The 26674-nt window shown below is 42.2% G+C and overlaps 1 long non-coding RNA gene across 8 annotated transcripts in view; it reads right to left on the reverse strand.

The window, feature by feature from the left end:
- Nucleotides 1–26674, reverse strand: part of LOC109497398 — a 103114-nt gene that overhangs the window by 21529 nt on the left and 54911 nt on the right. For 7 of the 8 annotated variants that reach the window (XR_006594102.1, XR_006594100.1, XR_002740435.2 and 4 more), the window contains exon 2: nt 1325–1450. This is a non-coding gene — a long non-coding RNA (uncharacterized LOC109497398). Of the gene's footprint in view, nt 1–1324; nt 1451–20972; nt 21443–26674 lie in introns of those variants that run through there. The other variant, XR_002153572.3, reaches the window with a different exon arrangement.

Raw genomic sequence — 26674 nt, forward strand, 5'->3', positions numbered from 1 at the left:
GCTGCATCTATAAATTCTTGTTTGTCACTTGGGACTGACACAGGCCGTGACTGCACCCCACTGCTGGGTCATCACTCTGGTCAAGAACAGCAGTTTGCTCTCTTTTGTGTGAGTGTGGTAAAATAAACATAACATTTCTAGATTCCAAAAGGCTTTTCCAAGCCTATGGACTTTCTACGCCAGCTCCGCTGATCACAGATTATGTTCATGTTCGCAAACATCACTGGTGAGAGAACATTTAGCCATTTAGTACATTTAAGCGCTCGGTTCTGTGGCATTAAGTACATTCACCTGTTGTGCAACCATCACGGCCATCCAATGCTAGAACTTTGTTTATCCTCCCGTTGGAAACTGTGCACCCATTAAACAGCAACTCCCCACTGCCCCCAGCCCCAGGGAACTGCCATCTTACTATCGGTCTCTGAAGTCTGATGACTCTGGGTACTTCATGTAAGTGGGATCCTACAGTTGCTGTCCTTTCGTGACTGGCTAATCTCACTTAGCACAAGGTCCTCAAGGTCTATCTATTTTGTCGCATGTTTCGGAATTTTCTTCCTTTTTAACGTTGGATGTTATTCCATTCCATGTTTACACCACATTTTCTTTATCCATTCATTTATCAAGAGACATTTAGGCTGTTTCCACCTTTTGGCTGTTATGAATAATGCAGTTATAAACATGGGTGTGACAGTATCTGGTAAAGTCCCTACTTTAAGTCGTTATAGATCCCAAAGCGGTATTGACGGATCATGTGGTAGTCTTTATTTTTTACAGTCCCACCAACAATACACAAGTGTTCCAATTTCTCCACATCCTTGTCAACACTTGTTATTTTCTGTTTGTTTTTTATGATAGCCACCCTAACGGATGTGGACTGATATCTCATTGTGGTTTTGATTCGCATTTCCCTATTGAAGGCTGCTAAGTTTGGGGATGATTAGTGACACAGAAATAGATGACCAGGACATTAATTAATCACATTTCTCTTGAGCATTGCCTAGGACAGATAGCCTTGTCTGTACAGAAATAGATTATTCTAGTCATTCTGGAGCAGTCTCTTTCTTACTCTTCACATTTTTTTTTAATGATTACTTCTTTGTTTGGAGAGTGAGAAAATGAAGGACCAGAGGAGGGGCAAGAGAGAGAGAGAATCCCAAGCAGCCTCCCCACTGATGGCACGGAGCCCTACACGGGGCTTGATCCCACAAACCGTGAGACCGTGACCTGAGCTGAAATCAAGAGTCAGGTGCTTCACCGAATGAGCCACCCAGGTGCCCCTTGCTCTTTACGTTCCTAGCAGAAGCTAAATACTCTTGCCTCATACCTCTCAGAGATGCTCAGATCCAGCCCTTCTCTCTAGTTCAGTTCTTTGTGACTTTGTACTTGGACTTAGTGTTTCCATTCAGGAATTCCTTCTCTGTACTGGCTGCAAAATCTGTTGTCACAAATCCTGAGGGGGAAAAAAAACAGTCAAGAAGTTAGGAAAAATGGAAAAAAAAGAATGCAGTGACACTCACAGCTTCACAGTCAACACAGAGATGTTACGGTTTCAAGGGAATCCACTGATGTCAAGGGCAGGAAACGCTGATGAGGGAATCGAATGGTGAGGACGGCATTTTCAGGCACCGGGGCTGGAGCATGGAGCAGGGAAGTTCACCGTCTAATCACACAGTCTGACTCGCAGCTGTTGCCATGTTACAAGTGTGTCTGAGGTATGGTCTGCTGACAAGGAGCCATCCGTGGAAACAATGGTAATAAATTTATACACACGGTCTATTTCATATAAATCCTGTGAGTGGGATTCCAAGAAGTAACACGTTTAAGAAGCAGAATAAGTCCTTAAATTCTGGAACTTCAACACACGATTCTGTCTAGTGGCACCAACCTTGCTAAGAGATCCACACGCCTGTTATTTGAACACTCCCCGGTCGTGTTCACAGTTTTCCAGTGTTGACATGCTATAGGTTACTTTGACAGAAGAAATACAAACAGAAGAAAATAGGAATGCTGTTGCGGAATACTCCAGTGGGGAATTAGAAACCGATGGAAAACTGAATCAGCAGAGCAACGCAGATTCTACGTTTGATAGCAAATCCCAAGCCCGGGCAAAGAGACGAAACGTTTTCATCGGTAAAAGGGAATAAGCTTATGTGAAGCAGCCAGCGACCCTAATGCCCAATTTGAAGACGGTTTTGGACGCACTCTTAAAAATTCAACTAATGTCAATGCGAAATGGAAGAAAAATTTCGGGTTCTGGGATAGCCGTCATGAAATGAGGATCAAGACTGTGCAACAGGGGAATTGGTGCTGTGTGGTTTTAAAGTTTTCACGTAAAGAATGGACAACTGGCTGACACTAACAGAACCCTGCATGTCAACTACAATTTAAAAACAACTTAAGCACCTGACTCCTAATTTCAACTCAGGTCGTGATCTCACGGTTCATGAGTTTGACCCCACGTTGGGCTCTGCACTGACAGCATAGAGCCTGCTTGGAATTCTCTCTCCTCTTCCTCTGTCTCTCCCCCATTCTCTCTCTCTCTCTCTCTCTCTCTCTCTCTGTTTCAAAATAAGCAAGCATTAAAAAAAAAGGTTTTAAAAAATAAAAAGTGGGCAAATGGATAAATACTAAATATGGCATTTCAAGTGTTTTAAGATGATTTTCAGTTGGCTTTTGTGTCCGTATTCCCATCTTACATTTTTTATCATCAGATATATTAGGTGGAGATCATTTTTACATATATTACATATTATTTTACATATATTACCTATGTCCTCTTGTTACAATATATTTCTCAGCAATAAAAAAAAAAACAACTATTCACATGTTGCTATATCTTTATAGCAGAAAATCAAGAGCAAGTAAATAACCCCATCACAGAAAAAATATTTACCACTTATTATGGTCACTCGTTATTTAAAAACATAAATAGAATTTGTTTTTAAGAAAAACAGAATGGTTTATGATTTGGGGATTTCATGGACATTCCAGAGACGTTCCTCTTCTTGTCCGTGAATCACAAAGATTCCAAGATTAGCCTGTTGGGAATCTGGAAATAAAGCTGGGCTACTGTGGACTCCTCCCTCTTGGCCCTGCTGTTACCTCTGTCACGCTCTATCTGTGCTCCTCCTGTTCTCTTAAAGGTCCATCAGAAAACCAGAGCTGCACACATCATTTTCCTGCCTAGAACCCCTCACCACGTCTCACAACATTTGTGTGCACACACCCCTACGTGCCTACAGTTTTTAGAGCCCCCGCAATATAGGTCCATTTATAAACTGCATCAATGTGCTACTATACAAAACCTGGACGTTCAAACATGCGACCTATAAAAAATTTTAAGGAATGAAATTTTTAAAATATAAAACTTCTAATTTTATATCCCAGCAAACCAGTAAATGAATCATTTGAGGTAACTTCTAAGAGGTCACACACCTTAGTTTGGGGCTCACTGATTTGAAGAATAAAAAGTCAAGTTCCTTAGCAATTTTCTGCACGATTGGGCCATCCTCACACTTCTCTGTGCTTTGAGCACCCTCCTGTATGTGGAACATCTCATTATTTTGCCCTCTGTAGTCCTTGCTGCAGAATGATCTGGTCTCCTATTTTGCTTGGTGAAATTCTTCCCACTTAAAAAAAATTTTTTTTTTAATGTTTATTTTATTTTTGGTAGAGAGACAGAGTGTGAGCTGGGGAGGGGCAGAGAGAGGGAGACAAAAAATCTGAAGCAGGGTCCAGGCTCCCAGCTGTCAGCACAGAGCCCGACGCGGGGCTTGAACTCATGACCCGTGAGATCGTGACCTGAGCCAAAGTCGGACGCTTAACAGACTGAACCACCTGGGCATCCCAAAATTCTTCCCACTTTTAATTCACAGCCTAATCATCTACTCTTCCAAGAAAGCTCCTTTTCTCTAAGAAGAGTTGGTGAATGATACTAATCCTAGTTTTTATTTTCAGCTTCAAGCCCAGACTGCCCGTCCCGCACTAGGCAGTGCACAAGGAGTCTACAGACACCATCTCATGTATGCACAGCAACATCCCAGTGAGGCACTTCGTGCTCTCCTTTTTTGGACAAAACAACGGAGGCTCAATCCACCTGGATTTGGAGCCCAAGCACAAGACCGTTTTCCAGTGACTTCTTTCATGGCCCTTCCCCATTGCTGTACACTTTTCCGTAGCCCTATCCCTCACACAGCAGTGTGCCCTGGAAATCTGGTGCTGCTTTTCACTAATTTCTACATTCTTGCCTTCCGGCGTCATACCTAACATAAGAAAGCAACTCCACACTGGACCAGATGGACTTAACAGATATATTCAGAACATTTCATCCTAAAGCAGTGGAATATACATTCTTCTCCAGTGCACATGGAATGTTCTCCAGAATAGACCACACACTGGGACACAAATCACGCCTCAACAAGTACAAAACGATCGAGATCATACCGTGCATATTTTCAGACCACAACGCTATGAAACTCAAAGTCAACTACAAGAAAAAAATTGGAAAGGTAACAAATATTTGGAGAACATCCTACTAAAGAACATCCTACTAACGAATGAGTGGGCTAGCCAAGAAGTTAAAGAGGGAATTAAAAAGTACATGGAAGTTGGGGCGCCTGGGTGGCTCAGTCGGTTAAGCGTCCGACTTCAGCTCAGGTCACGATCTCGCGGTCTGTGAGTTCGAGCCCTGCATCAGGCTCTGGGCTGATGGCTCAGAGCCTGGAGCCTGCTTCCAATTCTGTGTCTCCCTCTCTCTCTGCCCCTCCCCCATTCATGCTCTGTCTGTCTCTGTCTCTCTCTGTCTCAAAAAAAAAAAAAAAAAAAAAAAAAAGTACATGGAAGCCAATGAAAATGATAACACCACAACCCACAACCCAAAACCTCTGAGTTGCAGCAAACGTGGTCCTAAGAAGAAAGTATACAGTAATACAGGCTTTCTTTCTTTCTTTCTTTCTTTCTTTCTTTCTTTCTTTCTTTTTTTAAGCTGACTGAGCCACCCATGGACCCTTTATTTTATTTTTAATTTTATTTTTTCTTTTTAAAAATTTACATCCAAATTAGTTAACATATAGTGAAACAATGATTTCAGGAGTAGATTCCTTAATGCCCCTCACCCATTTAGTGCATCCCCCCTCCCACAACCCCTCCAGCAACCCTCAGTTTGTTCTCCATATTTTTGAGTCTCTTCTGTTTTGTCCCCCTCCCTGTTTTTATATTATTTTTGTTTCCCTTCCCTTATGTTCATCTGTTTTGTCTCTTCAAGTCCTCATATGAGTGAAGTCATATGATTTTTCTCTTTCTCTGAGACTAATTTCACATAGCATAATACCCTCCAGTTCCATCCATGTAGTTGCAAATGGCAAGATTTCATTCCTTTTGATTGCCAAATAATACTCCATTGAGCAATACAGGCCTTCTTAAAGAAGGAAGGAAGGTCACAGATACACAACCTGACTTTACACCTTAAAGAGCTGGGAAAAGAACAACCCAAACCCAAAACAAGCAGAATACAGGAAATAATAAAGATTAGAGCAGAAATGAGTGCTATTGAAACCAAAAAAAAAAAAAAACAAAAAAAAACAAAAACAAAAACAAAAAACAAAAAACAAAAACAAAAACACACAATAGAACAGATAAATGAAACCAGAAGCTGGTTCTTTGAAAGAATTAACAAAATTGATAAACCCCTAGCCAGTTTGATCAAAAAGAAAAAGGAAAGGACCCACATAAATAAAATCAAGAATGACAGAGGAGAGATCACAACCAACACAGTGGAAATAAAAACAATAATAAGAGAATATTATGAGCAAGTATATGCCAATGAAATGGGCAATCTGGAAGAAATGGACAAATTCCTAGAAACATATACACTACCAAAACTGAAACAGGAAGAAATAGAAAATTCTAACAGACCCATAACCAGTAAGGAAATAGAATTAGTAATCAAAAATCTCCCAAAAAACAAGAGTCCAGGGCCAGATGGCTTTCCAGGGGAATTCTATCAAACATTTAAGGAAGAGTTAACACCTATTCTCTTGAAGCTATTCCAAAAAATAGAAATGGAAGGAAAACTGCCAAACTCATTCTATGAAGCCAGCATTACCTTGATTCCAAAACCAGAAAAAGACCCCACTAAACAGGAGAACTACAGACCATTTTTCCTGATGAATACAGATGCAAAAATCCTCAGCAAGATACTAGCCAACTGGATCCAACAATACATTAAACAAATTATTCACCACGACTAAGTGGGATTTATACCTGAGATGCAGGGCTGGTTCAATATCTGCAAAATAATCACTGTGATACATCACATCAATAAAAGGTCAAGAACCATATGATCCTTTCAATAGTTGCAGAGAAAAAATTTGACAAAATACAACATCCTTTCTTGATAAAAACCCTCAAGAAAGTAGGGATAGAAGGATCATACCTCAAGATCATAAAAGCCATATATAAATGACCCAACGTTAATATCATCCTCAATGGGGGAAAACTGAGAGCTTTCCCCCTAAGGTCAGGAACAAGACAGGGATGTCTACTCTGGCCACTGTTATACAATATAGTATTGGAAGTCTTAGCCTCTGCAGACAACACAAAGAAACAAAAGGCATCCAAGTGGGTCAGTAGGAGGTCAAACTTTCACTCTTCACAGATGACATGATACTATATATGTAAAACCCAAAATATTCCACCAAAAAAACTGCTAGAACTGATCCATGAATTCAGCAAAGTGGCAGGATATAAAATCAATGCACAGAAATTGGTTGCATTCCTATATGCCAACAATGAAGCATCAGAAAGAGAAATCAAGGAATCGATCCCATTTACAATTGCACCAAAACCCATAAAATACCTAGGAATAAATCTAACCAAAGAGATGAAAAATCTATACACTGAAAACTATAAAAAGCTTATGAAAGAAATTGAAGAAGACACAAAGAAATGGAAAAATATTCCATGCTCCTGGATAGGAAGAACAAATATTGTTAAAATGTCAATACTACCCAAAGCAATCTACATATTCAATGCAATCCCTATCAAAATAACATCAGCATTCTTCACAGAACTAGAACAAACAATTCTAAAATTTATCTGGAACCAGAAAAGACCCTGAATAGCCAAAGCAATCTTGAAAAAGAAAACCAAAGCAGGAGGCATCACAATCCCGGACTTAAAGCAATACTATAAAGCTGTAATCATCAAGACAGTATGGTACTAGCACAAAACAGACACTCAGATCAATGGAACAGATAGAGAACCCAGAAATGGACCCATAAACATATGGCCAACTAATCTTCAACAAAGCAGGAAAGAATATCCAGTGGAATAAAAACAGTCTCTTCCGCAAGTGGTTCTGGGAAAACTGGACAGCAACAGGCAGAAAAATGAACCTGGACCACTTTCTTACACCAGACACAAAAATAAACTCAAAATGGATGAAAGACCTCAATGTAAGACAGGAAGCCATACAAAATCCTTAAGGAGAAAGCAGGCAAAAACCTCTCTGATCTTGGCCACAGCAACTTGTTACTCAACACGTCTCCAGACTCAAGGGAAACAAAAGCAAAAATCAACTACTGGGACCTCATCAAAATAAAGGCTTCTGCACAGCGAAGGAAACAATCAGCAAAACTAAAAGGCAACCGACAGAATGGGAGAAGATATTTGCAAATGACATATCAGGTAAAGGGTTAGTATCCAAAATCTATAAAGAACTCAAACTCAACACCCAAAAAACAAATAATCCAATGAAGAAATGGGCAAAAGACATGAATAGACACTTCTCCAAAGAAGACATCCAGATGGCCAACTGACACATGAAAAAATGCTCCACATCACTCATCATCAGGGAAATACAAATCAAAACCACAATGAGATACCACCTTACACCTGTCAGAATGGCTAACATGAACAACTCAGGCAACAACAGATGTTGGCGAGGATGTGGAGAAAGAGGAACCCTTTTGCGCTGCTGGTGGGAATGAAAACTGGTGCAGCCCCTCTGCAAAACAGTATGGAGGTTCCTCAAAAAATTAAAAATAGAACTGCCCTACAGTCCAGCAATTGCACTACTAGGTATTTATCCAAGGGATACAGGTATGCTGTTTCGAAGGGGCACACACACCCCAATGTTTATAGCTATTTAGTTTAGTGCTATTAACAATAGCCAAAGTATGGAAAGAGCCCAAGTGTCCAATGATAGATGAATGGATAAAGAAGATGTGGTGTATATATATACAATAGAGTATTACTCAGCAATCAAAAAGAATAAAATGTTGCTGTTTGCAACTACATGTATGGAACTACAATGTATTACTCTAAGCGAAATTGGAGAAAGACAAATATCACATGACTTCACTCATACAAGGACTTTAAGACACAGAACAGATGAACACAAGGGAAGGGAAGCAAAAATAATATAGAAACAGGGAGGGGGACAAAATAAAAGAGACTCACAAATATGGAGAACAAACTGAGGGTTGCTGGAGGGGTTGTGGGAGGGGGGGATGGGCTAAATGGGTAAGGGGCATAAGGAAATCTACCCCTGAAATCATTGTTGCACTATATGCTAACTTGGTTATAATTTTAATAATAAATTAATTAATTAAAAAAAAAAGAAAGCAACTCAATGGGGATGCTGGGTGGCTCAGTTGGTTAAGCATCCAACTTTGGCTCAGGTCATGATCTCAGGATTTTAAGTTCAGGCCCCATGTCGGGCTCTGTGCTGACCACTCAAAGCCTGGAGCCTGCTTCAGATTCTGTGTCTCCCTCTCTCTGTGCTCCTTCCCCACTCACATTGTCTCTCTCTCTCTCAAAAACAAACATTAAAAAAAAAGAAAGCAACCCAATGGTTACTGAATAACTCTGTAAGCAATGTGAACAGTAATCTTGTCATCCTCCACAGTTTGTATATTGATATGGTTCTGAAGCAAATACATCCTAATAAACAACTATATTATAAAACTGAGCCTCCCAGGCGTCCAGAGGAAAAAAATGTTTAAAAAAATTCACTATTCCATGTCTCTGATGAGCGGCCAGATTTTCTTCCCCAAGCATATATAAGTTATTAGTCGTTTATTTAGTAAGAGTGTGAAAAATCAAAGATGATGTACCCACTACTAACTTTCTAAGAATAACTTTAAGAACAGCAACAAAAGAAAGTATAATAAGCATGGTTCCCTAAAAGACCGATATTCTTTGAAAAGGTAACTGACAGGGAGCACCTGGGTGGCTCAGTCGACTGACCATCCGACTCTTGATTTCAGCTAAGGTCATGGGATCAAGCCCTGCATCAGGCTCCGTGCCAAGCATGGAGGCTGCTTGGGATTCTCTCTCTCCGTCGCGTGCTCTCTCCTTCTCAGTCTCAAAGACTGGGCACTCAGGACTCCCTGGAAATTTCTGATGGCAAACACTACTCCAGCAGACATCCAATTGCTGCAAATCTCCTGCACACTCTCTCCACATTTACACAGCTCCCCATTTGGGGAAAGGAAAGCCTGTCTTCAAGAGACAGACTGAAAAACTCTGTAGCCTGCCAATCACATGCACCCAGGAGATGGTCTCATTGGGACCCAGGATGCCTGAAGCCCCGTGGTCACTAAAACAAGCTAGGTATATATAGAATACAGAAGGTGCACACAGTCCTTTTCTTAGAATCCAGTTCGCTTCTTCCAGCCCCGGCTGGAAATATGGTGAGGAAATATGGACACACTTCTCTATTCCAATTTGTCTTCCCAGGTCCAACAATTGGTTTCACAGCAGTGAAATTTCCAGCAAATTTGCTAAAACTAATCCCTTCAGGGTCACAGGCATGGCCACCTATCATACTTAGCAGGGAAAGCCTCCTCACCCTCACTCTTCCCTGGCCCCAGAGTCATTTTAGCCAGATGTCTACCACCCACACTCTGAGGGCGTGAGCACAGCTTCTGACAGAAGCTGTCAGCGAATTTGCCTCCACTTGGTTTAGCCAGAATGGAGGGGGAATCCCCCCAGATCCAGGGAATGGAGGGGAGCTGGCTACCTAAGAGATAATTCAGTATTTCACGATCACCCTCTATGTATAGTTTCTGTGAGTATTATGTAGAAAAGAGTGTCCCTTTCTTCATCTTGAGTTTCAGAACGGAGGCCCCTGTCATCTAAGCTTTAGTCCCTGCCAGGACCATGGACAGAAAAGTGGATCTGCTCTGGGGAGAAGAGGGTAGAAACCCATCCCACAAGGCTAGACTTTCAATTAAGAAATATCCTCCAAAATCCTGGGTTCTTAAAACAGATGTCTGCCCGGTTATGCAATCTTGACACACTATCTAGGCTTCATGGTTTAGGAGAATTTCCTTAACTTAAATTTCCCACTTGATAAAAATGTGAGCACAATTGTGACTCCCACCCCCCCCCCCCGCCGCCCCCAGTGAAAGGATACAGTGCAGTTTAACTAATTAAAAGCTAACCAGAGGGCCTTGCACTTGAGCCATGCAGAGCGCCTCATCTCTGAGTTACCCAACAATAAAAACCAGAAAGCAACAACAACCCGGAGACCTCCTAACAAAACAGTTTGAAGACATTGGAGGGCAGCAACATACTCAGGACTTAGAAAAGAGAAGGGAAACTCAAGGAGGGGAGCTGGAGTTTTCATCCATAGAGCCTTTGCTAATTCACAGTACAGGGCACAGAGACCTAATGCAGTCCGACACTGGACAGGTGAGATCAACACTGGAGTTCAGGGCTACCCAGTCAGCTAGGAATTGAGGACTCAAGATCCTGGAGAAAAAGGAACTGCAGAGAAAGAGAACCCACATTCCACGCAGAGGCATCTGCTAGAGTGTACATGGCAGAGTGGGACAGGGGGACAGCAGGAGGGCGGGACAGCTGGAGGGCGGGACAGCTGGAGGGAGGCAGCCATGCTGGAGAGCACTGCCTGGTCCCATGAAACGTACACACGCCAGTGGTACAGTGACTAATAACTAAGGAATAAACACATCAGCACAAAAATGAGCAAGAAGCTGGTGCAGAGCAACAAACTGAGGAGTGTAATTAACCTGAGCGTCTACAATTAAACTACAAGGAAAAACGAAACTATAATAGTAACTTAAACTATAAGATACTTACACGCAGATGTAAAAAGAAATGTAAGAGATCAGTATAGAGACTTCTGAATAATTGAATAGACGGAGACCTCTTGGATTTCTGGATAGGGAGTCTCAAAATTATTAAGATCAACCCTTCCCACAATAGTCTGTATATTTAACACAACTCCAGGTGAGATCCCAAAAGATTACTGGGAACACTAGATGAAAATTAATTCTAAAATGAATATAGAAGAATAAGCCTGTGAGACTATTCGGAGAATGTTTGAAAAAAGAAAGTAGTGAGGACAAACTGTCCCTAGCAGCTTAGAATACATTACAAAGTTCTAATAACAGGGATAGCTATCACGGAGATAGACTAGATCCTACATGGATTAAAGACATGTGTAAACAAGTCATAAAACACAAACTATAAAAATAATGCAACGTAAGTCCTTATTTATATATATATGGTGATCTCTCTCTCTCTTTTTTTTTTTTTTTTTTTGAATGAGCGCATAAAGAGCTGGGAGAAGGGTGGAAGGAGAGAATCCCAAGCAGACTCTGCACTGTCAGCACAGAGCCCCAGGCGGGACTCAATCTCAGGAACTGTGAGATCATGACTTGAGCAGAAATGAGGAGTTGGACACTTAACTGAGCCATGCAGGCACTCCAGTAATTTCATTTTTTATAACACATACCTGGATCCATTTTGGAACTTTGTTTGCTTTAAGGAAGTAGGAATTAAGCTTTGTTTTTCATGAGTAATTTACAAATAACCCTCCTCCTAAGCTGGTATCCTGTGATTCATTCACTGTCTCATCCTTTACCTATTATAATCACTACATTTTCATATGTTTTCATGTGCAGGGGTAAAATCTACCGATTTTTTTTATCTCTAGATTTTCTCCCAGCTATTCTCTTACATATTCTTTCATATGACCTTTTAAATTATTTCACTAGGGCACCCGGGTGGCTCAGTCATTTGGGTGTCTGACTTCATCTCACAGGTCATGAGTTCAAGTCCTGTATTGGGCTCACTGCTGTCAGCTCAGAGCCCATTTTGGATCCTCTCTGCCCCTCCCCTGCTCGTGCTCTTGCGCTCACTCGCTCTCTCTCAAAAATAAACATTAAAAAGTATATTTCATCAAATCACAAAAATAACTTTTGTTTGTGACTGCATTTAATTTCTTGATACATTTGGGAAGAGGTGACATTTCTACAACGTTGACTCTTTGGACCCAATCAGAAGATTAGCTAATAAGTTTTCTTAAAGGAGGCATATTTTCAAAATAAAGGATAGAATATATGTATTTACTAATTATATTATTCAGCTGTAATAATCTGTATAATCTGTCAATGATGGAAAGATTTACATCTCTATGATTAGGTTGTAATACATTTTCAGCAATTTTTATCTTAAAGGTAATCCTGATAACATTTGATTTGCATAGAAGTTGAACTTCTATACATTTCTAAATGATTTCTGATTCCTCTCCATCCGCTCTGATATGCCAGATCAGATTGTGAGCTTCCTAAAAATCTAAGTTTTTAAAATTTTAATTCTAGGAGCACCTGGGGGGCTCACTCGATGGAGTGTCCCATTTCAGTTCAGGTCATGATCTCACGGTTTGTGAGTTCAAGCCCCATACTGGGCTCTCTGCTGCAGTATAGAGCCCACTTCAGATCCTCTGTCCCCACCTCTCTCTGCCCCCCCCGCCCACTTGCTCACTCTCAAAAATAAATAAAACATTTAAAAATAAAACATATGCTCTTTGAAAAATATGAAGGGATATTTAAAAAAATAAACTAAAAAACTTTAATTCCAGTATAGTTAAGGGTTATATTAGTTTCAGGTACACACTATAATGATTCGACAATTCTGTACATTACTCAATGCTCATCAAAGTGTACTCTTAATCTCCTTCACCGATTTCTTCCATCCCCCCACCCACCTCCCCTCTGGTAACCATCAGTTTGTTCTCTGTAGTTGAGAGTCTATTTTGGGTTTTTTTTTTTGTTGTTCGTGTGTTTATTCAATTTACATAGGAGTAAAATCATATGGTATTTGCCTTCTCTGACTTATTTCACTGAGCATTATACTCTCTAGATCCATCTATATTGTTGCAAGTGGCAAGATTTTATGCTTTTTAATGGCCAAGTAATATTCCATCACACACACACACACACACACACACACACACACACACACACCACATCTTTATCCATTCATCAGTTGATAGACACTTGGGTTGCTTCCATAGTTTGGTGAATGAAAATCATGCTGCAATAAACATAATTGCATGTATCTTTTTGAATTAATGTTTTCTTTGGGTAAATACCCAGTACTGAAAGTACTAGATCATAGGTATTTCTATTTTTAATTTTTTTGAGCAATCTCCATACTGTTCTCTAGAGTGGTGACACCAGTGTGCATTCCTACCAACAATGCAAGAGTGTTCCCTTTTCTCCACATCTTTGCCAACATCTGTTGTGTTGATTTCAGCCATTCTGACAGATGTGAGGTGATATCTTAGCGTTACTTTTCTTGTTTTCATATGTCAGCCAGCCAACAGTTCACTTTTGCTACTGTTTTGTCGTCTGCAGTTATTTGCAATATTAATTGTATTTTGACCTTATTTTATAAAAATAATTGAGACATGAAAACATAAATGGGTTGGTGCTAATAATAAATTCTATCACAATAAAGGAAAAATTCACCAGGTATATTTAAAGCAGCAAATCCTTAGCTTCAACTAGGCATTTATCATGAAAACAAAGCAAAATTAGATGAATTATGTCAAAATCATATTAAGAAAGATGATCGTGTAGAGGAGTAGTGTCCAGTTGAACAGCATACAAGCCACTCAGCTAAATTTTAAGTTTTAGTGGCTACATCAAGGTAAAAACACAAATTAAATTAATATATTTTCTTTGGCCTGATGTATACATCATTTCAACATACAATGCATATTAAAATTTTTAATATGGGGATGCATTTTTTATAAAAAGACTTAGAAAGCTACTCTTAGGGGTCCCTGGGTGCTTAGTCAGTTGAGCATCCGACTCTTGATTTCAACTCAGGTCATGATCCCAGGGCTGGGGGATTGAGCCCCCTCTCAGGCTCTGTGCTACGTGTGGAGCATGCTTGGGATTCTCTCTCCCCCCTCTGTCCCTCTTCCCCACTGGTGGGGGGGGGATACTTATTTTTTATTAGATGTCTAATTAGATGTCTCTAATAAAAAATAAGTAATTCATTTATTAGAGATCTCTAATAAAAATAATTAAAAATAAATAAAATACTTGCTAAAAAAAAAAAAAAGCTACTATTTATTTTACACTTTGAGTCTCCCTTCAGGCCAGCACATTTTCAACCACTCCCAAGCTCATGTCTGATTAGTGGCTACCATAATGGATGGCACAGATCTAGAAGGCCAGGTATAGTTAGGATGCTTACCATATTTTAGTGGTCTTGGAACAAATTTCCTTTGTAACTTAAAAGACTGTCCAGAATGGTGGGTTACGTTTTCATAAATTTTTTCATGAACGTATTTTAAAAAGAGAACCATCTGCATGACATCTTAATGCTATAGGTTCTTGGCACTTAGGACCTTCTGGAACTTCTTGACCCAGCCACGTAAAGTGACTCTTTGGCATGTTTCAAATTCTTTGCTTAACTTTAACTTGGTGGTAATCTTATGACCCATGCTTTTGTTTGCAATTCCCTGACCTATTGTGCCTATGCTTTTACTTAAAATTTTGACCGCTCTGGTTTTAAAAGCATCTCTTGTAGACATGTTTTAATGACCTGTTTTTATGGTCCCTCTACTAGACATTAGTTCATTGGCTTCGATCTGTGTGGGGGGCCGGGCCCCGGCGCCAGGCTGAGACCGGGTCGAGCAACGTTCCCTGTTGACTCAAGCCAACCCGGTGGTTCCCCCTCCCATTCCCCCATTTTCAAGGGCATACGAAAGCCTTGTCAAGGCTGAGAAAGTTAATTCCTGAAGACTGTGGTCTGCAGGTGTTGGCAGTAATGCTACCTCCTTTTTTCTACCCCGAGTCAGATAGAAACAAACATGGGAATTGTGTTTTGCTAGCAATCTTATCAACAAGATCTTGTGACCCGTCTAAAAAATGCACAAGAAACACAGAACTAAATGTTTTGGTGGGCAGCAATTATGTGAAACCTGTTTATTCTTAGAATGACCTAACCCATAAGAGTCTGGTTATAAAAGATTGTGTACACAACAATAAAGCCGTCACTTGGGCCATCAGCCCAGGGGACCCTCCTGTTCCCAAACTTTCTCTTCTTTTTTTCTTGCATTCCCCTACCCTCAGGACCCTGACCTCGGTGTTTGTCGCGCCGGTCGCGACAGATCTGTGATCTAATACCTGAGTAAATGCCACTTCTACGTGGTATTACTACAATTCCACGGATATTTGTGTGAGCGTACATTGACTGCCCATCCCCGCTACACGGCCTGTGTTTTCCGGGAGTCCATCTTGCTTTTCTCCCTCTGGCAGTCTGAAATTATTAAGAATGATCTTATTTCAACTTTAAGTAACATACCTAAATATGAATATTTTAAGTCAACTTCACTCAACCTCAGAAGCAGAGCAAATTCTCTTTACTTCTCCCCATGGAAGGTAAGGAAATTCACCCTCTTAGACTGCCTTCTGATATCAGCTCCATGTTTTTGTTGCGATATACTAGGACTTTTGCCCATGATTGTTATTTTTTTTTTTTTTTTAATTTTTGAGAGAGAGAGAGCCAGCAGGGGAACGACAGACAGAGAGAGAGGGAGACATAGAATCTGAAGCAGGCTCCAGGCTCTGAGCTGTCAGCACAGAGCCCAATGTGGGGCTCGAACTCACGAACCGTGAGATCACGACCTGAGCCGAAGTCAGACGCTTAACCGACTGAGCCACCCAGGTGCCCCCATAATTGGTATTTTTAATATCATGAGGTTTTTCTGTAAATAGGTATAACGCCTACACTCTGTATTATAAACATGGTTATTCTAAGTTTAAAAAAATTTTTTTTCAACGTTTATTTTTGGGACAGAGAGAGACAGAGCATGAACGGGGGAGGGGCAGAGAGAGAGGGAGACACAGAATCGGAAACAGGCTCCAGGCTCTGAGCCATCAGCCCAGAGCCTGACGTGGGGCTCGAACTCACAGACCGCGAGATCGTGACCTGGCTGAAGTCGGACGCTTAACCGACTGCGCCACCCAGGCGCCCCATGGTTATTCTAATGTTTAAATAATGGAATGTTTACGGTCCATCAACACCAGCTACATAATTTGTAGGGCCCCGTTCAAAATGAACACATAGAGCTCTTTGTTCCAAAGTCGAGAATTTTGAAATGGCAACAGTCGAGCGTGAAACTCCGTGGGACTTTTAAGCATGAAGCCCTGTGTGACGTCACTGATCAAAGTTCATGAAGACCCTGCTGCAGACTTTTTATGCGGCTTCTTGGTTATTCTTTTTAATAAGCTTTTAATGTTTACTTTGAGACAGAAAGAGAGCTCTCACAAGTGGGGGAGGTGCAGGGCGGTGGACAGAGGATCCGAAGTGGGCTCCGTGCTGACAGCAGAGAGCCAGATGTGGGGCTCGAACTCACAAGCATGTGAGATCATGACATGCACCAAAGTCCTATGCTTAACCGGCTGAGCCACCCAGGCACCCTCGACCCCCGTTATTCTGCTTCATCATTTGGTCTACTGGATGAAGACCAGTCTGTACCAGTCCGGGGCCTGCCGGCCCTCAGATTTCTTCCTCACCCTTCTACTAACTCTGATCCATAGAGGGCCTTCCCTCTGCAAGAGATTTTACCAGATTGAGTCAGCTGGTTTTCAGCCAGGTTTGGCCAACGGGAGAGGATGGCACAGAATGAAAAGGATGGAGTACCGGGAAACAGTATTTCTTGGTTTCTCTCTGTCCAGCTCCAGCAGGATCTCGAACACCAACTCCCCCTGGGTCTCAAGCAATAGCTCCATTCTAGGTCTGCCAGAATTACAGCTCCCTGCAGGTGACTGGCCCCTGGGGTCCTCCGTCCCACCAAGAAGGCTTACTGTCCCTTCTTGCTATTGCTAATCTTTTAATGTTTATTTTTGAAACAGAGACAGAGCAGGGGAGACAGAATCCGAAGCAGGTTCCAGGCTCTGAGCTGTTGGCACAGAGCTTGACGTGGGGCTTGAGCTTATGAACCATGAGATCCTGACCTGAGTTGAAGTTTGACATTTAACCAATGGAGACACCCAGGCGCCCCTTGTTATTGCTAATCTTAAAGTGTCTCTTTGTCCTACATGAGCTGCTCTTATATCAAGTGTGAAACCAATTTTCTTTACTCAGTTTCTCATTTCAAATACTCACGAGAAACCTATGTCCTGAGTCCATACAAAGAAGAGATGGTGTTCTGTTACCTTTCTGTGTAAATGACAACTTAGCACGGTGCAGAATTCAGGAATTGCAATGTATGCAAAAAACATACAACACGAACAAAAAACCACACCCCCAGAGCAGAGTTTCACACACTTTACCATGCATCAGAGTCACCTGGAGGGTTTATTAAAAACACATTTCTGGGGCGCCTGGGTGGCTCAGTTATATGTCTGACTCATGATTTTGGCTCCGGAAATGATCTCAGTGGTTTGTGAGTTTGAGCCCCGCACTGGGCTCTGCACTGACAATGCTGAGCCTGCTTGGGATTCTCCTTCTCTCTCTCTTTCTTTCTCTCTGCCCCTCCTGCCTGCGCTCTCTCAAAATAAACACTTTGGTTTTTTTTTAATGTTTATTTTTGAGAGAGAGAGAGAGAGAGAGAGAGAGAGAAAGAGAGACAAAGCGTGAGCGGGGAGGGACAGAGAGAGAGAGGAAGACAGAGATTCCACAGTAGGCTCCAGCCTCTGAGCTGTCAGCATAGAGCCCGACATGGGGCTTGAACCCACGAACTGTGAGATCATGACCTGAGCCGAAGTCAGATACTCAACCCACGGAGCCACCCAGGCACCCCCAAAATAAACACAGTTTAAAAACGAACCAACAGAAACACAGTTCTGGACCCCAACTCCAGAAAACTGAGGGTAGGGCTCTGGGAACTGATGTTCTAAGAAGATGCCCAGTGGTGAAGCTGGCACCCTACAGACCGACAGAGAGGCACTGCTGGGAAAGCTGCTCCAAGACCTATGAGGATTTCAGGCCACTTAAAAGATGCCCGCATTTATCTTTGGTTTCAAACTTAACAGGCCATGTGCATAGTTATGCGATTCGCACCTTAACCTTGTAGTTGAGCAAATTCACTGGAATATCATCACAGCATTGTCCGCCCACTGTAAAGGTTTCTTTTTTCCGAGCTGAAGGAGATGGCCTGGACTTATTTTAGAAAAAAATACTTTCAGAAAATTGTTTTAAGTATATATTCCTGTTTCATTTGTTCTCTGTCCTCTACTCGAGGCAGCAACACCAAATTATGCACACATTGGCTCTCCACCGTTGAGACCCCAGCCAGGACACTTCTCCTCGGGGTCTTACAACTTGGTGAGATGTCCTACTGGGTCCAGCTCATCTTCCCAGAGGAGTGCTGCATTGGGAATGAAAGTAGGCACTCTGGGAACTTTGTTTCACAATAAACTTTTCTTTTAATGTTTATTTGAGAGAGAGAGAGAGAGAGAGAGAGAGAGAGAGAGAGAGAAAGAGGGGAGGGGAAGAGAGAGGGGACAGAAGATCCAAAACGGGCTCTGAGCTATCAGCACAAAGCCCGATGCAGACTCGAACTCACCAATGAGGAGAACGTGACCTGAGCCAAGTTGGACGCTTAACCAATGCCACCCAGGCACCTCCTTACATATTCTTTATATGCATCTGTTAAAATAGTGGGGAGCCAACCACAGATCTGGCCTCTTAGAGAGCCAGGGTCTGTAAAATGAAACATGGCACATGGCGGTGGCTACTTCTCCATCCTGCCACCAAGGTCATTCTGTGTTGAGGGACTGGCCCGACCCCATTTTCTCCCTCAGTTTTTCCAGATATCTAATCTGCATCCTCCAAATTGGGGATTCTTAGTAGGACCTTAGAAAATCCCTGTGCTTCCCTCCTTTCCCGTTGCAGCCTGTACAGGACTCCTCCTTCAGCTTGGTCAAGATTAAAGTGATCTATTAGTTACTTTTTATAATCTGAGGAGTTTTTAGAGAAAAATACCTGGTTTCTGAATACCAGGTTTTCTAAACTATCGTTAATATTTGTGTTCACTTAGATTGTAAGGAAGGTTTTTTTTTTTTTTAATTTTCCAGCAAATTTCCTAGTTTAAAAATAATACCCTCATAATGGAGAAAATTAGGAAAGCATGGAAAATAGAAAAATAGGATACAGGGGTACCTGGGTGGCTCAGGTCATGCTCTCACGGTCTGTGGGTTTGAGCCCCGCGTTGGGCTCTGTGCTGACAGCTCAGAGCCTGGAGCCTGCTTCAGATTCTGTGTATCGTCCTCTCTCTCTGCCCTCCCCCACTCATGTGCTGTCTCTCTCAAAAACAAACATAAAAAAAAAAAGGAAATAAAAATTGCCCATCATCTTACCATCTGGAAGTAACCAATGCTAACATTTTGCATACTTCCTACGTTTTTCTTTGGATTTTAACTTGGTGAGAGAAAGATTACATAATTCAATTTTGATCTTATATTTTTATTAGTAGAAATAGGGTGTCTGGGTGGCTCAGTCAGTTAGGCGTCTGACTCTTGATCTTGGCTCAGATCATGACCTCGAGGCTCCTGAGTTCAAGCCCTGCGTGGGGCTGACAACGTAGAACCTGCTTGAGATTGTTTCTCCCTCTCTCTCTCTCTGCCCCTCCTCTGTACATGTGTACCCTCTCCCACATAAACTTAAAAAAACTAAATATATTTTCCAGGTCAGGTGCAGTGATTTGGTGGGAATATAACCCCATCTCGATGGCATGACCAAAGGTCCACTTGATTACACCTTTGCTCCAGGGTAATTATTAGTAATGCCTCTTTCACTCTCAAAAGTGTCTCAGTGAAGCCAACAGTGAAGAAAGTTGGAGAAAACGGTTTTATGGGGAGCTTAAAGGAAGTCTAGATAAAGGTGACTGAACCAAAAAAAGGCGAGTTTTATGTGTATTATTTAAGGTTTGAAGATCCATTGTATTTAGCTTTTCTTTTGGTAATAAGCAGTTGGAAAAGCCAGAGGGAGAGGAGAAAGAAGGGTTAAAGTGAATTTAATCCTTATCTTGGATGTAACCCACCAGGAACAATGGCATCAAACAATGCCTGACTCTTCTATTAGAGCTGTTCTCCTGGAAACTCCATTGTCCCTATTGCTTGGCACTTGTGATGCTAAGGGTTTGAGTCTAAGCTACACCTAGACCACAGAACCTCTGCCAGTTAGTGCAGAAGAGGCATTTCCACCCACAAATTTGCCAGAAGGGGCCTCAATTTGCATTTGCAAATTACAAAAATTTACAAATTTTTTTTCTTCTTAGTTTTATACAGGCCGTATGTCTGCTTAGTGAAAACTAGGTCACATATGGATCTCCAGCTGCAAGAGGGTCTGGGAAATGTAGGTTTACTTAAAAACAACAACAACAACAACAACAACAACCCAAAAAAGATTTCCAGCTTCTATAGTACAGGAAGGCAATAGAGGGTGTTCGAGTTTGGGTTGAGTGAGCCAGTTTACGGGATTTGCCATAACCTACCTGCCTAAATAGCACCTGTTGCCAGTATGTTAAATACAAATACACATATACAAATTGAAAATTCATACAGTACAGAAGGCATAAAATAAAAGGTAAAGCTGCTTCGTATAATTCTTCTCCATCCTCTCTTCCTGTATTAGTCATCTATTGCTGCATAACAAATTAACCCCAAACGAGGCAGCTTTCGAAACAAAACACTTACCCTGTTCCTGTGGGTCGGAAATCTAGGCACTGAGCAGCTGGTGCTCTACGGCTCCCGCTGTCGACTGGACTTCAGTCTCCTGTAACTGCTCTGCACAGGAAGCTCCGTGCTCCTTGGGAGCATGCTCACTTGTGGGTGGGATTCGCTCCCTCATGGACAATGGACCGACGGCCCCAGCTCCTCATGGGCTGTTGGATGCTGGCGCCCCTCGGTTCCTTGCCACCTGAGACTGTGCATCGGGCAGCTCACAAATAAAACCAGCTCCCCTCCAACTGAGCAGACTGGAGAGAGGGCAAAAGAAATCCAAGATGGAAGCTGGTCTTTCTAGAACCTAATCCTGGAAGTGACATCCACCACTTCTGAATTCTATTCATTAGAGACAAGTCAGTAAGAGCAGCCTACACGCAAGAGAAGGGGTTTAAGAACCAGGAGGTGGCATCATCTTAGAGGCTGCCAGTCACACCCCCTTCCCCCCCCCATGTCCCTGTCACCAAAAAGCAGCCACTGTTAATAGTGTCTTCAGATTCCTTTCAGTGGGGAAAACACACACACACACACACACACACACACACACAACTGGATTTAAATCAACTTTCCAGAAGTAACCTGAAAGTGTGCCAATAGTTGCTGCTAAGATTTAAATGTCAACCTTTTCTAAGTGGCATGAAAGTCATCCCCCCAGCCAAGGGGACCAGATGAGCACCGAAACGCACAGCTTGTGTTCAGCAAACGAGGTAAACAGTACGGCTGTGGTAATGTGGTGACGGTGCCCAAATGTATGTTTACATTTTCAAATAAAAAAAAGAAATCAACCACAGAACATATGGGCCATGCCTCAGAAGGAATTTTGGGGACACCAGTCTGCTCAGAAAATAGGTCCACCCATGTCTGCAGGGAACAGGCTGATGTTCCACGACACTGACATGTTGTAGCATGAGATACAAACAACAGTGATTGGGGTCTGCTGGCTCCAGCCACCACACTTCTCTCTCTCTCTCTCTCTTTCTCTCTCTCTCTCTCTCGGCACTCCTGGCCAACTCTGGAAAAGTGAGATTATTAATCCCTCTCAGAGATGAGCAGACAGATTCTGAAAGAAGAGATCTGTCCACCTTCCCCAACCTGGGGGTCTTCTGGCTTCAATGCCTTTGCTCATTTACTCAACTCCCCAGTGCCAAGGGTCAGCGTTAGACTCTCCCCACTTCTACTGAGGCTCAGACGCTTCCACAGCTATTGTCTGGCTTGCTTATCATCTCCTTCTAACTCAGAAGGATATTTTCCAGTGGTCACCTGCCAGCCCCTCTCCCAAGTGAAGGATGTGGGGAGTGAGGATTATTATATGGTTCTCATCTGGTTCCAATTAATCTGGATAAGAGAAGCTTCCCAAGGTTTTGGGTTTTTTTTTTTCCTTTTACAGAAGCCAACAAATAATTAGAAGTCATTCTTAAACTGTATACTGCAGCAGGACACTGGCTGCTGGCTTTTGTCCTGAATTTAAATTAAGAAAGCAACTAAAAATAGAAGACTCAGCTATTTGGAGAGAAAACTCTACAAATAACACTTGTAGAGACTGTCCAAATATAACCACTAAGACATGTAATTATGTTAGAGAGACTGCTGGGTATTAGAAACTACTAGAAGCTATTTGATTTAGAAATTTGAGTTGTAACTGTAGTTGGAGGGTGGAGGCGGGCCAGGAAAGTGTCCTCCAGACTGAGAATGCCCTTTAAGACTGAAAAACAAAGGGGCACCTGAGTGGCTCAGTGGGTTAAATGTCCAACTTTGGCTCAGGTCTCGATCTCAGTTTGTGGGTTCGAACCCTGAGTCAGCTCTTTGCCAAAAGCTGAGAGCCTGGATCCTGCTTTGGATTCTGCATCTCCCTCTCTCTCTGCCACTCCCCTGCTCACCCTCTGTCTCTATCTCAAAAATAAACCTTAAAAAAATTTTAAAACAAACAAACAAAAAGACCGAAAAACAAAGCAAGCCACCCCATACTGTTTTCACAAAGCTTTACTCAGGGTAACTTACTGACTCTGGGCAGAGGTCAGGTGGTTGGATGATTCAGATGGTATATAGTGATCTTCCACCCCTATTCTCCATCCATTAATCCCCAGCTTTTGGTGGGGGGCATGGAGAGGAGGTCAAAGTTTTCTCAAGTGGTGCCACCTGGGCACCTGTCATTGCTCTTCGACATCTGAAGCGGGACCTTTTGTGCGCCACATCAGGGACATCAGGACAAGCCTGCCTGCCTTCTGGGCAGGGCGTACATTACCCTCCGTGGGGCCTGGAGCATGTGGCCCCAAGGGTGGTCACCACGTGGGCATCAACAAGATGGAGAGTCAAAGAGGGAGTAAGCACTGCCAGCACTCCCACGCTCCACACCCCCATCTTTATGGCCCATACAATGTTCACGCACTGTTCTTCCAAGATGGCCCCAGAGCCAGATGTTGGGAGGGGCTAGCATCCCTATGCCACAGCAGCCATATAAACAGCAACAGGAGATTAACCGATACCACCCTGGCTTTTTGCCATTCCTAATTCTTGAGAGGCAGGGACAAGAACCGCCCTCGCTAACTTCCTGCTGAAAAGGGCTGTAGACCAGGATTTGAGGAATGAAACTGCCTTGCATCCAGTGGCAGATACTCCCCAGTACGAAGCTGAGCCCCTATCCTTCATTAGAGCCGTGATTTGGGAACCTTCGTATACAGTCTGAAACAGGATCTCATTCCACATTTCCTAACAAGGTCATTCAGGTCAGTTCAGCTCAACAGTGGTCTCACTGCAGGAGGCGGTCCTGCAGGTGGGCTTTCAAAGTCAGGCCTATAGTGTGCAAGCGATCAGGCAGAAAATTAGCCAGATACCCAGGGAAACCGGAAGAACTCAGGATCCAGCCTAGTTTTATAGGTAAACAAACATTCAAGGACAGTTAATCATAACTAGAGTCTAACACACATGAAGGTGTGTTACTGAAACCATTTTTTTTCCTTTCTAAAATCACCTTCATTTCCAAAGGTAGCCAAATTAAGACTAAGTGGTTTGTGGAACAAGTTTTAACAAACTTAGCCTAATTACTTATGTAAGTGCTACAAGAATGGAGACTGGCCATTTAGGCTTTAAGATCTGCTTTGCTGGAACTTCTCATAAGGAATTTCAGATGTGAGCCTCTAACAACAGCCCTCCAAGGCTAAGAGCCAAGCCAAATACTTGCCTTCAGACTCGCCTGCAATACCTATAGATTTGGGTTGCCTCCTTTCTTCTGGAGGTCCCCAAGATCTCCTGAGGTTCCAGAGCCTGCCAGGAAGTGACCTTCCTTACTCACTTGTAAGGCTTTCCCAAATCCTGTAATCAAAGTACCAGGCCAACTTTTACCACGGAGCTTCATTGGCTCCATAAAGTCAACCTTTGTTCTTTAAGGCTGTCTGCTCATATGTGAGCCTGTACACGTCTCTATCAAATAGAACATTGCATTCACAGCCTTGGTAATAAAATGTTTCCAATGGTGTAATGTTATAAGGAGAACATTCTTACTGAACTTATGGAAAGATCTATAGTTGATTTTCCATCTTGTCATTGCCACAAGCTCCTGCCAACCCTGCCTGGATATAAACTTACATCCAATTCACAACTCGTATCTGGGATGAATAGAACAAGGGACTGTATTTGTTTTACTACCATTTTGGCTGTTAAAGCCTCTTGTTAGTTAGCACCCCACTCCCAATGGCTTCCCTTCTTACTTTCTTACCATCATACACAAAAATAAACTCAAAATGGATGAAAGACCTAAATGTGAGACAGGAAACCATCAAAACCCTAGAGGAGAAAATAGGCAACAACCTCTTTGACCGTAGCCACGGCAATTTCTTGCTCAACACATTTCCAAAGGCAAGGGAAATAAAAGCAAAAATGAACTATTGGGACCTCATCAAGATAAAAAGCTTCTGCACTGCAAAGGAAACGATCAATAAAACTAAAAGGCAACTGATGGAATGGGAGAAGATGTTTGCAAATGACATATCGGATAAAGGGTTAGTATTCAAAATCTATGAAGCACTTACCAAACCCAACACTCAAAAAACAAATTAATTCAGTGAAGAAATGGGCAGAAGACATGAATAGACACTTTTCCAAAGAAGACATCCAGATGGCCAACAGACACATGAAAAGATGCTCAACATCACTCATCATCAGGGAAATACAAATCAAAACCACACTGAGATACCACTTCACATGGGTCAGAGTGGCTAAAATTACAGCTCAGGAAGCAACATACGTTGGTGAGGATGTGGAGAAATGGGAACCCTCTTGCACTGTTGGTGGGAATGCAAACTGGTGCGGCCGCTCTGGAAAACAGTGTGGAGGTTCCTCAAAAAATTAAAAATAGATCTACCATATGACCCAGCAATAGCACTACTAGGAATTTATCCAAAGAATACAGGAGTGCTGATGTATAGGGGCACATGCACCCCAATGTTTTGGGCAGTGCTTTCAACAATAGCCAAATTATAGAAAGAGCTTAAATGTCCATCAACTGATGAATGGATAAAGAAGATGTGGTTTATATATATAATGGAATACTACTTGGCAATGAGAAAGAATGAAATCCTACCATGCACAGCAACGTGGATACAACTGGTGGGTATTATGCTAAGTGAAATAAGTCAGAGAAAGACAGATAGGTTTTCACTCATATGTGAAACTTGAGAAACTTTACAGAAAACCATGGGGAAGGGAAGGGGAAAAACAGTTTCAAACAGAGAGGGAGGCAAACCATAAGAGACTCTTAAATACAGAGGACAAACTGAGGGTTGATGGTGGAGGGGGGGTTGGGGAAAATGGGTGATGGGCACTGAGGAGGGCACTTTTTGGGATGAGCACTGGGTGTTATATGTAAGTGATGAATCACGGGAATCTACCCCCAAAACCAAGAGCACACTGTATGCACTGTAGGTTAGCCAACTTGACAATACATTTTTTTAAAAAATGGTTTCCCTTCTTAACCAAGACATACAAAGGTCTTAGTATTTGTGCTAGATGGGGAATAAAAAGTTTCCAGTAACCCAACCAACCAAAAAAGCCTGTAATTCATCACCATTTTAGGGACTAGGAAGGCTTACTCTATCTTATCAATGACTGCTTATGGCATCTCTTTTGTCTTATGTGATCACAACTTTTCCTAGTGACCTCGCCCTCATCTTCATGACTAAGTCCACCTGTAAGGACGACGAGGCTGTTTGAGACAGAGAAGATAAATGAAAGGTTAACATGACATCTACAGAACAATAAGGCACCATCTTCTCTGGCAAGATCCATTTTTCCAAATCCCTGGCTATCATGCCTTGACAAATTGTGGGACTAGGGAGTACTCTTGGGGGAACCCCTGGAGGGTCCATTGTCTCCCATCCCATGTGAAAGTGAATTGGTCTTGGGATTTAAGTCCTAATGGAATGCTGAAGAAGGCAGTAGATAGAGCCTGTATACCAATGATGTCTTGTGTGTCATGATTTTTTCTAACAATGAGACTATATTGGGTACCATGGCAAGGATGGATAGAGTGATTTTCTGAGTTCCCTGTAACCTACTGTCATTGGCCAGGCCCCATTAGATTTCTTTATAGGCCACACCTGACTATTGAATAGGTTTTGATCAGGCCTAATTACCACCCTCCCCCTTCCAATTCTTTAATGGTGTCAGCGATCTTGGTGATC

The sequence above is a fragment of the Felis catus genome, chromosome A2 (assembly GCF_018350175.1).
Source record: "Felis catus isolate Fca126 chromosome A2, F.catus_Fca126_mat1.0, whole genome shotgun sequence".
Lineage (NCBI taxonomy): Eukaryota > Metazoa > Chordata > Mammalia > Carnivora > Felidae > Felis > Felis catus.